The 12650-nt window shown below is 33.3% G+C and overlaps 1 protein-coding gene across 9 annotated transcripts in view; it reads left to right on the plus strand.

Moving 5' to 3' along the window:
* Positions 1–12650, plus strand: part of LOC136026937 (alpha-(1,3)-fucosyltransferase C-like) — a 203277-nt gene that overhangs the window by 11594 nt on the left and 179033 nt on the right. The gene's annotated exons all lie outside the window — the stretch shown is intronic.

The following is a 12650-nucleotide window of genomic DNA, read 5'->3' on the forward strand; positions in this document are numbered from 1 at the left end:
CTGGGCATTTAAAACACTGTTATTTTACAAACTTTGGGATAATGATGAACCCTGGCAGACACCTTTCTTTACTGGAACAACCACTGATGTGATGTGGTTAAATATCTTTATACGCGCTTTTAAAAGACAATACATATCATTCAGTACGCTAGTGACACGGAGGTTTACACCTTGCTGGTAAGCGGCTAAAAGGGCCTGAGTGTGAATCGACGAATCAAACGCTCTACTCATATCAAAAGAACCGATCAATATAAGGTCACCAGATTCGTGAGAATTTGCTAGAATAGCGGCAAGACTGAAGAGAGCGTGAGCGCAACCCAGACTTGGTCGGAAACCAAACTGGTGGTCAAGCATTCGGCACGAATATTGAATTTCTTTTGTGACTAAGAACTCTAGAACTTTACAGAGCACTGGAGCAACAGTGATTGGCCTGTACGAAGAGCATTGGTCTCTTGGTTTCCTTTTTTAAGGAAGGGCAAGAGCAAACTGACAAAAAAAGAGTCAGGTACTATACCAGTGGTGAAAATAATCTGGAATAGCAGCTTCAGATATTCAATAAGCATATTGGTACCGTGTAGCAGATTTAGCGCGCACAGTTCATCTACACCACGGAAAAGTTTCTTCTTCAGCTTTAAAATAGCTTCATGTACCCTTTCGCATATAACGAAAAAATTAGGGACAAACTGGTTGGATAATACCTATTCTAGCTGGTTTGCAATGGGATTAGACGTATTTTGGTCAGGGGCACTGAGTTCTATGGAAAAGTACGATTCTCAATCTTTTTTGCTAATCAAATCATGGGTTTTTCCGGCGGCCAATTCACTCAACCGGGATTTCCAGATTAGTTTTGGGTCACTTACAATTCTGGAGGAGTACTTTTCTTTTAATTTGGTACGATGAGTTTTCAGTTTCTTGTGAAATTTTCGTTTCTTGCATAAACAGACGGAGTTAACAGGACCGGATTTAGGCCTATCACTTATAGTACATTAAACGCTAAATACATTTTAAATGCCTTCATTACCTTATGCCAATTAAATGATTTTCCTTGTACTATAAAAATATTACATTCAGATGCATACTGGTATGGAAAATTTTGCCCACTACGGCACTGCGTGTGTGGATGGTTTTATCAGACAAAAAACTGATCGTAATCAATGAAATCAGAATCTAATCCCGGTTTTTACCCTGTTAATAATATATGTTTTCACTATAACTGAATTCATAAGTTTCTGACAACATACAATATATGAATACCTATGAAACATAGTTAAGAAAAGTTTCACAAACCCCATCTCAGAAGTTTCATACAAGTCAAAGCATAAAATATCAAACTAAACATTCTAGATTTTGAGTTTCAGACAACCAGTATCGAGATGTGAATTATATTCACACCTCGTTTGAGGTGTAAATACGAGTGTTTATTAGATTTGTTTTTGCTTGGTTTATAATAATCTTAATTTTGATTTGTTTTTTTTTCCAATTTGCTGACCTGTATGTTGGATTCACTTATTGTACCATTAGAAATGTTAGGCTTTATTGATTTATGGACATGTTAAAATGTATTTTAAATTTGAGTTTAAAGAATTTAGTCAGTACTCCCCCAAGTCTCTGTTCAAAGAAATATTATTACTTATTATGAGACTAATTTTGATTGATTCCCGAACCACCTGTCTAAAACCCAAATCATTACTGATGAGTGAAGATTTTTCAAAAAGAATCATGTGGGAGGAGTTATTAAATATATGCCAACCTAAAGCAGAATCAAAGGAGTTGTTGGAACTAATTGAAATTAATGCCTTGTCTATGTCTTTTTTATGCTGTTGTAGCCGTTTTCTAGATTCTGACGGGTCCTGCCAACATAGTCATTTCCACAGTCACAAGGTATTTGAAAGACCCCTCTTTGACGAGTAACTGGGGTCTTATCTTTATCGGAATTTAAGAAATTAATGATTTTAAAATTATTAGTAAAAACTACATATAGATTATTTTTCGTGTAAATATTTTATATTTTTGTTGTGATTTTTGAGACATATGCAAGATAAAAAATATTTGAGGGCTTATCAGTAGCCTCACATTGTGAAATATATCCTTCGATTTCAAAAGAATGTCTTTTTAATCTACGGTTAATTATCTTATTGACAAAAGGAATAGGGTATCCACTACCAAAAAGAATATCTCTGATAAAATTTATTTCTGCATTTATCTACGAATAAGAGCAAATGTTCAGGGCACGATGAATGAAAAAAGTTACAACTGCTCTTTTAACTTGTGGGGGGTGATTTGAATTAAAGTGAAAATATCTATTGTTTTGTGTTGGCTTTCGATGCATGGTTAAATCCAGTTTATCAGCATTGCGAAAAATTAAGACATCTAAAAACGGTAGTTTCTTTTCAATTTTAACTTCTAGGGTGAACTACAAATTTCGATCATGAGTGTTAAGATGATCTAAGAAGCCCCAAAGTTCAGCCTCCCCATAAATCCAAAGTGAAATTACGTCATCCATATAACGACCTCACTAGACGTGTTTGAAAAAATAGGAATTTAATGCCCAGTTTTCAAGGTTCTCGACAAAAATATTTGCCAGTATCCCGGATAAGGGTGCCCCCATGGGTAACCCATTTTTTGCTGATAAAAAGAATCGCAAAATTGAAAATACATAGAAAACTTATTTCAAATTTTAACCAGAGTCATTAAAACTTCACAATCAATTCCCATCGCTGAAATCTCGATTAAGTGTTAATTTTCTTCCATTTTGTTTTTTAATAGTTCCTCAGAAATAGTTGCATCTATATTTGTATACACATAAGCAAGGTCAAAACTACTAACTATTGTGTTTTCTGAAATACTTGTGTTACTAAGTTTTTTAACCAAATCTGCAGAATTACGAATATAGGAATTTTGGGAATACAATAAAGGTTTGAAAGCTGTGCAAAGCCATTTCCCAATATTGGCAGCGGGAGCATTAGTACATGCTAGGTCTTAAAGGGGTACCTTTTTTATGTATTTTTGGTAAACCGGAGAGTTTGGGACAGAAACTAGAACGGGGAAAAAATTTATCGTACGATTGTGGGGTGATTTTACCATTTTGTTTTAGCTGCTTTAATTCATTTATAATATTGTTAATAAACTGATCATTAGGATCATGAGTTATTGTTTTATATTTAATTGTGTCATTTAAATGCGAAAGAATTTGCTTGTCATAGTCTGTCGTATTCACGACAACAAGTAAATTGCTATATTCTGCTTTAGATATTATAATAGAAGGGTCTGCGGAGATTAGATAGTATTTTTATTTCGTGTAAATTTTTCGGAATTTTTCGGAAACAGTTGCGGAACTGGTAGGAGGCTTAACCTGTTTTTGGCTGTTATAAAGGGTATTTATAAGACAAGAACTAACTTCATCGGGATTAGAAACAGATGGATAGTGTTTATGCAGAGCGGACTCTAGAGAGGAAGCTATATCTGCCACAGGAACTTGTTTTGGTAGAAAAGAGAATTTTGGACCTTTTTCCAGTGTTTCGATTTCCTGGGGTTCTAATGTTTTAGAAGAGTGGTTAAAAATATTATCGAAAGGTTAACACAGTGCTGAAGACGGCCCTTGGACATAGGGCCGAAACATTCACAGAACTGATTTCCACTGTCTTGAAAAGATATCCCCTATTGTTTCACCCTTATATTTGTTTGTACACACTTCTTTCTACTAATTTATATTTTACTTGTGGTATAAAGCTAACCTCTTTTAGTTTTCAAAGTGATCAAAAACTATTGGAAATATGGATATAATTTCATGATTTCGAAATTTATTTTCTGTATCAGAGGCCATACAATAGCGTTTCCTACAGTAGAGGGTCAATAGGCCTCAATGTAATCCTTTTATTTAGTTTTATTTTAAAAACTGCCACTTCATATGAAAGGAATGGTGGCATAAATTTCAGAGGGGCTCATCTTATTGGAATTTTAAATTATTTGTGCCCGTTTACGATTTAGTAGTGATCAGGGAGACAAACAGCCACACCTCGCGATCTTCTACGCCTAGTGATCCTAATCAATATTTTAAGATAACGTTTTTGTTTAACGGTAAAAAAAACTATGTTTTTAGGGGTTTTAAATATCCCCCATAGTCTCTGGGGTTGGGTTTGTAAGTTAATAAAATTGCCAACTGTTAAAATATAAGATTTTTGCAGAAGAAATGGATGTGAAAAATTTTTGAGATAGCTCAATAAATGGAAAATTAAATATTCTACAGCTTCTTCAAGGTTCAAAAGGGATCTGAGGGTAACCATTCCCACCTCCAATACTCTTATTAAACAAATGAAAATTGTCTAATTCTAACCTTAATCTGCAAGGACAAGGGCTGTAAGTTATGCAAGAAGCCCATTCTTAACTTAATAGGTTTCTCATTGGAAAATAATGTATGTTTAATATTAGTTTTCCAACATAGCTTAAGTTAGCAAGATAAAACATTAAACAGCAGCTAAGAGTGATTTCAAATAAAATAAAAAAGACAATATGCGCCTTTTGGTTGTGAAACCAGATCCTTTCTCTGGTTTCTTTTGCTTACAAGCAGGCTTTTTCAGAGGCAACACTATTGTATTGCCTGTGGTATAGGCTTCAATTTCATTAAATGACTCAGGCTATAAGCTTTTTTTTTACCACTGGCACTTATTAGGGAAGGGGTGGCTTAATCAACCTTAGGGGGGGGGGCATTGCAACGGGAGTTGAAAGTCTTAGTACCCTTTTTAAGAGTCAAAAGTATCAAGAGGTAAACCAGCATCCAACCTCACAGCTTTTCATCCCAAGTGCTTATGATCCAAATTATCAAGTAGCAATTTTGTTGAAATTAGTCCAAGGGTCAGTATATCTCTGGGATTGTTTAAATCTCCCACTCCCACTTCTCTTACCATACCCACTAGGTAAGACCTATTAGCTAAGCATTTTGTCCGTTGTTATCGAGAAAATTTTCTAATGAAAGGTTTTGTCGTAAAAATTTAGCAGAGGCTCATTGGACTAGAAACTGAAAGTCTTATTGCTATTTTTAAGAGTAAAAAGTGACTGAATGGTATTCAATCAGAATATGAATTTCAATCAGAAATTCAATCAGAATTTCGAGACCTCTGTCTTGTTCAAATTAGTCCGAAAGCTAAATAGCTATTTCTCTGATGTTGACAATCCCCCATACATGCCTTGGTGAAGGGGCTAAAAGATATAAAACTGCCAAGTTCTAATATAAAATGTTTTTATTAAAAAGAAGGGGGTAGTTTTTGTATCCTAAATATCTAAAAAATTATTAGGATAGGAAGGTAAGACTTTAAGCAAATTTAAAGAAAAAGTGAAATCAATCGAAACACACAATGTGTTGGCTCGTTGCGAGAAGATAATATCAGCGATATCTAACAAACGGCAGAGTGTATTAAATTAAGACTCTCAAAGTATGTTGAGGGGATGTTAAAATGAGATCAGGTTTCAGCCTGCCTCTTCCCAATATTGGAACTTCTTAGATGTTGCCTCTGCTAAACAATAGTCAAGAAGTCTAATAGCCGTGTTTCTAGGAACTCCATGACTTCACAGCCTAGGGGCAAGGATTGTAAATCATGAAATTTGATTATTGTTTACATGAAGGTAAAAAAGAACAATAATTTCTGGTAACAGAAAATGTTCTCAAAACTACTCAAATTTATATGGAAGCTTTAATACCCGAAGTTGTGGACGAAAGAGTACCGCAAAATACGGCACTTTCTAAATGAGTCGATAGATAAATAAATTTCATGCATGGCCTTACAGAAAATATATGTCAGAATTGAGGTTTATGTACAGCATGTATCAAAGAAAGTCCCAAATGTTATTAATCAGTAAATTTACACATTTATAAGTTTTACACTGTTTATTGTAAATAAAGTTATTTTTTCTCTTGCCATAGTCATTGATATGTTAGGCTAAAACCATATCAAGTTTTCCCTTCCACAATAATTTTTTTCTCTCCTTCAAGGCAAAAACATTCATGCAAATAAATTTGCCTTATCAAGTACATTTGCACACTCAAACATTTCTTACTCCACTCAAACTTTTCAAAGTAAACAATCTTATTAGCTCTTGATGAGTCTCTTGATAGCTATATGAGAGCCTGGTAATGTAACTTTTGTGTTTGACGCGCTCAGCCGATGAGAAAGCTGACACTTGGAAAATCATTTTAACACTAAGTTGCCAAGTGAGCTACGGGATAAAGTTATGAAATCCCAACAGTTCTTATTAATTTTGAGAATCCAGCCTAAGATATTAACCCATTAGCCAGTATAGTCCAATTTAGGAAAGTCTCGAATTTTCAGCTTTGTAGGTGTTATTTCCTTAGGCAGGTAAGGCTAATTAGCAACAAATTCAAATTTTATGTTCCTTGATTTAGAGTCAGTTGAATTTTCAGGATTTTCTTATTTAACAAAAGTTATGTTTTTATAGCCTATATTTTCATGTGATATGCCACAAAAGATGATTATTTAAAAAATCTTTTTTTTTAGTTTTTAAAACTCTATGCTTACCTACAATAGAATCTACCATGAGGTTTTCTCTAATATCCACTGATTAAAGACACAATATCTAATAACGAGAAATATTCCAAGGTTGGAACGTCGGCTGACTCAATACCAAAAAAAGTCTTATTTATCTGTAGCTATTGCAGATTTTAGCCTGGAAATTGCTCCCAAACGATGCCTATTTTTTTAAAAAGCTGCTTCTACACTGGACAAGCTAAAAGATGACGAGACAGAGATTTATGTGGTTACATTTCCTCCTAATATGGCTGTTGTCACTAATAAAGAAAAAGGGAGCTCTATATTTTTTTTTTTTTTGCAAATTTGGCTGTTATCAAGATATTTTTATATACCCAGTGAAAGAATGCGTTTTCCCTCCGTCAAGTCAAAAACATTCGCAAAAAAATGTGCTTTATGAAGTATATTTGTAAAATCCAGCCTTTCTTACTCCAATCAGTTTTCAAAGGAAAAATTCTTGATTTCTCTTTATGATGGACTCCCCTATGGCTGTTTCTTTTCCTATGGCTATGAAGACTATTTCTATCTCTTGATAGCCATAGGAGAGCCAGCTAATGTAACCTTTGTGTTTGACACGCTTAGCCGATGAGAAAGCTGACACTTGGAAAATGATTTTAAGGTACTGAATCATATTAATACTCAGTTTCCAAGTTAACTACGAGAGAAAGATATGATAAGTTCCAATTTGGGAAAGTTTTAAAATTGTTTTTTGTTCAAATGGTACCAGCCTCGCAGGTTTTAAGCTTCCCATAGGTATCTAAAGCTAATTAGCAACAATATTAAATTTTATATTCCTTGAATGAGAGTCGGTTGAGTTTTCAGGATTTTCTTATCTAACTAAAATTATGTTTTTATAGGCTATAATTTCGAATGATATACCACAAAAGATAATTATTTCAGAAATATATTTTATTTTACTTTTTAAAACTCTATGCTTACCTGCAATAGAATCTAGCAAGAGGTTTTTCTAATATTCACTTATTAAGGACAACATATCAGATAACTAGAAGTGTTCCCAGTTGTGAAGGTTGAATGTCTTGGTACGAAAAAGGTCTAATGTATATGGAACTTATGGCAGATATTAGCTCGGAAATTGCTTTCAAACGATGCTTATTTGTTGAAAAAACTGCATCTAAACCAAACAAGCTGAAAAATGGCAATAAAGGGATTGATGCGGTTAAAATTCCACCTGAAATGGCTGATGTCCATGACAAAGAAAAATGGGACGAGGGCAACAAAAAAACGTTTTTCAATTATTTTGGTGGGATAATAAAAGTTGAAGCTACTCACACAAACTTAACAACCAATAGAGCTAAAAATAATCCACTCAGTCTTTCTATTGCCTCCACCTTAGTTGCTGTTGACTTTGAAAAAGTTCTACTAGGGCGTCATTAAAAAAAATTCTTAACAGTGTCATAAGGACCGCCTTCAAAACTCACATTTAGGAACCCTAAACTTGGGAAAAAAATAAAAGGATACAACGAACTAAAAGCAAATATGACAATTCAGAAATATTCAGTCAGAATCACTGTCTAGAATCGGAAACCCGTTCAGTAACATTATTAACATATCATAGTTTGAGCTTTACTGTAAGTAATACTCATGCTTTGATAATATGGAAAAAAGCACTATATGTTTCTTTAGATGGTATTAAATAAATTTACAGTTTTTATGAGTTTCGTTATAACCATGATACCGTCATATACCAAATGAAAGAATGTATCTTCCCTCCTTAGAGTCAAAAAAGAAGGGGACGAGGACAAAAAAAGGTCTTACAATAATTTTGATGGGATAATAGAGCTTAAAATTATTCATCCAACCGTAACAACCAATATAACTGAAAATAATCCAATTAGTATTTCTGTTGTTTTTACTTTAGTTGAGGTTGACTTAAAAAAAACTTCCACTAAGGGGCCATAAAAAATACCCAACATTAGCGTATGGACCGCCTTTAAAACTCACATCTAAGAATTCTGAACCTTAGGGAAACAAATAAAGGGATATACAGAACTAGATACACATGACAGTTCAGAAATATCCCATCAGAAGCACTGCCTAGATTCGGGAACCTTTTCAGTAACATGATTAATATATCGTAATTAATCGTAATAATGCGGTAATGCTCGTGCTATAAAAAATGGAAAACAGCACTATATATTTCTCTGGATGGTGAAATCAGCCTCTCATTGGGGGTTGATGAAATCTACATTTTTTTGTGAATTTGGCTACTATAATGATATCATCATATACCCAATAAAAGAATATTTTTCCCATGGCAATTTCAAATAAGAAGGGAATGAGGACAACACAAAACGTCTTCCAATGAATTCGGCAGGATAATAGAAGTTGAAACTACTCATACAACTTTAGTAGACCAAATAAATAGAAATAATCCACCCAGTCCTCCTTTCGCCTCTAGTTTAGTTGCTGTTGACATTAAAAATGTGCTACTAAGGCGTCATAAAAACATACTCAACAGTAGCGTAAGGACCGCCTTCAAAAGTAACATCTCAGATATGTGACCCTAAGGAAAAAAATAAAGGGATATACCGAACTAGAAACACATAGGACAATTAAGAAATATTCCATCAGAATCACTACCTAGACTCGGGAACCTGTTAAGTAATATGATTAACATATCGTAATTCGAGGTTTACTGTAAGCTCTGGGACAGTAAAACTTGTGCTATGATAATATGGATCACGGCACGATATGTTACTGAGGTTGGTGACATCAGTTTTCCAATGAGGTTTGAAAAAATCAGTCGTGAGTGGCAAAACATTTTTGAAGATAAAAGTAAAACCTATACTTTACAAATATTAATGAGCTCGGGGAAAGTGAAAAAAATTGCTAAGGCGATGTCACTTTTAGATTCCTTGTGTACTAAATTTAAGGAGACTCTCCTTGGACGAACAACTTATATCTTTCTTTGGTAATCCAAGCTACACGATGTTTAAGCAAGGAAAACTGATTTAATTTGGATATAAAGCAAGTGTCTTAGCTTTTTCATCGAATTCCTTACAAAATTGATCGTTACGGTAGGCAAGCAAAGAGTGAACAACAGCAAGCGATACCACTTGGTCCAACGTGTCTTATTCCTACTGTCTGTTAATAATAAATAATTTAAAAAAGAAACATTCTTCAATAATTCCTTCACAAACCTCGCATGTCAGGTCATAGGCACTGTACGTTGAAATTGCTGGAAGATGTATTCTCGAAAAAACCAGCGTTACTCAAGAGAAGTAATGCAGTTTTTGTGACTACAGGTCAGACAGAGTGGTTGTAGCTACAAAATGGAAAAACAGCACAACTGTTTGTGTAGCAACGAAACTATGACTGCACTAAGACACTTTACTAGGAACAAGTAATTTTATTCACCAATTTGAAAACTACCCTCCAGGTAACTGTGGTTGCTCAGGATCTACAAAGGTCTACCCTAGCAAATTAGCCACTCATGTATTTATGACAGAAAATAAGTAGGATCAATGGCAACTTTGCAAAATAAATGCACCGCTAGAGTACAGCTAGTCTAAAACTTTACCTTACTAAGAGTAACTAAGACTGACAAAATGTATTTATCTTTATATATCCACCAATTCCCAGCATAACATGATTGCTCATTGTTAACAAATTTAAAAATAGCACCTTGCTTACATCGCTACGGAGAAAAATATTTGACATCACAAATCTTTATGTTAAAACCCTGTTTCAATGCGCTAAAGTAAGCATTGCCAAATTTTACTGTCTAATGGTTTAGGATTTTAGTTGGTTAAAATTCTCGTCTTGAATTATAATCTTTACTAGTGTACAAAGTCTAGAAAAATTAAACCTCCTCTCAGAGATAATATAGCATCCATGGATCATTTTCTTTGTTACCAAATGAGCGGTACATGTGCTTTCCCAATAACACTTTTCACTGATCATTATGTATGAATAGACGTGAACCTTTCCAGTTGATTAATTTTCCAACAGATTAAGCCTTTATTAAAAACCAATTCTTCTGGAAAACTCTTTTACTTAATATTGCCTACTTGAGGTAGCTTTATCTTATCACTGTTAAATATTTGATTCAATATTAACAAAATATTAAGATAAAAATATTAACAAAAACAAAATATATTCTAGTAGATTTTACAGGTGTGAGTCATGTCTAAAAGGACTAGTGCAAAATACAAACAAAATACTAAACCCTGTGTTGATGAGATCAAAATTTAGAGAAGCAATCAAAATACCGAAAATTATAAGAAAACAAAAAAGTTAGATTTGAGATTGGAGACTCAGTATAATTGATATCGTAGTTTAAACTAACAGCTTTTAGTGTATTCTTAGAATATTACTTAAATACAGATAACCTACTAGAAAAATTCATTTATGCTTCTGGTTAATGCACTATTTTAGAATAAACATATTGAATAGCTTTCTATTTAAAATTATTGAGTCAATCTTAGAGACTAACAGCCAATACATAAGACAATTAGGTCATATACAATTCTCTTAGCATAATTCGAGGCATACGGAACAATAAGATGAGCTCACAGTAGGTTCAGCGAAAACAAAACATAAATCAATGCCTGGTCAGAATGACTGTGTTAATAATGCTAGCTTTACAGAATTTGTCATTCCTAAAAAGCATATCTTTTTATCTATTTTCTTCTAATATCATTCCAAACCTTTTACAGTAACTACAGACCTAACTACAGATTGAATCTTTGAATATGGCTATGTATTGTAATTTTTTCACGACCAGATTTCAAAAATATGGTCAATTATGTGAACAATTTAGTGATCATTAGCTGAAATAATCATTTTCTGTTACAGCTAGGATTAAAGCTGAATGAGTTCCGTACCTATTCCATATATTTTGATCAGAAAAATTTGTTTTTATAAAAAGCCCCAAAGCTAACATTACATCTGTTTTGGGGGAAGGGGAATTCGAAATTCTAATTGCTGTACATGTTAAACAACATTACATATACCTTACTATACATTTAGGCTTTATTTTTAGACGTCATTAAGTCACTTACTCTGACCTACTAAACCAAATGATTACATTGTTGCTTTTTGGGTCTTTGATAGACGATAATAATAGAAGAAAAAGATGGCTCTTATTGAATCGCTATATAATCAATAGAAAAATTCGAGAATCAAAAAGAAAGACGTTTTTCTTTGGCTCGTATAAGCTTTTGTCAACATTCATTAAACCTACTCGAATCAGGTTCATTTTCTTGTTTTATTTACTATGTTTTATGGCACAGATAAAGGAATAGTATTACATGTACCTCTTGATGTCATAATTCCTTCATTTAAAAAGAAATTAGAGCTTATCAACTGGCCCCTTTCATAACAATAGTATTATAAAATTAGTATACATTTCTTAAAGTCAAATTTTATTGAACATAACATATGCACGTTTTTTAAACGTTAGTAAATAACTCTTAATATGGTAATATTAATTAAATCCTAATCGAAATAATCATTAAGTTAACACACGCTTTTGAAACATCATGGGATCTTTTGTTTCATTGTTCTAGTTAATTATCTAGACAAAAGCTGGATAAATAATGCTTAAAATAAGCTACTTAAAATAAATAATCCCTTAAAATAAAATTCTGACACTTTAAAAAAGGAACAAAGACTAGATTAAGCCTGAAAACAAACAAAAATAAGCTATACATGGTTATTACCCTTAGAATTGCTAGTAGATAGATAACAAGACATGACCTTGTTGAGCTGGGAATGTGAAGGAATTTTTAAAGTTAGGATGTAGGAAAAAAGTTGTCCTCTGGTTTCTCTGACATCTCTTGTCTTCTAATTTTTACCTAAAGCACCCTCTTCGGTGTGGTACCATGCAGTAGATTTATATGTATATTATCAGTGGTACAAAAAGAGGATGTGGCATCTATGATGGCAACGTTCACCTCCAACTTCTCATCAAAAAGCTAGGCAGTTATTTTCATTAACTGGTTTAAAAGTTAGAACATAGCAGCGATCGATTCTGATTTGAATTTGCCTCTACGAAAAAACTCCTTGACTTTGTCTCTTCTTGCGTAAAACCGAATTTTTCTAGTATTTTTGTTTTTGGTTTTTTTTTAAACAGCATTTGCAAAGACT

Source organism: Artemia franciscana, chromosome 5, assembly GCF_032884065.1.
Source record: "Artemia franciscana chromosome 5, ASM3288406v1, whole genome shotgun sequence".
NCBI classification, from domain to species: domain Eukaryota; kingdom Metazoa; phylum Arthropoda; class Branchiopoda; order Anostraca; family Artemiidae; genus Artemia; species Artemia franciscana.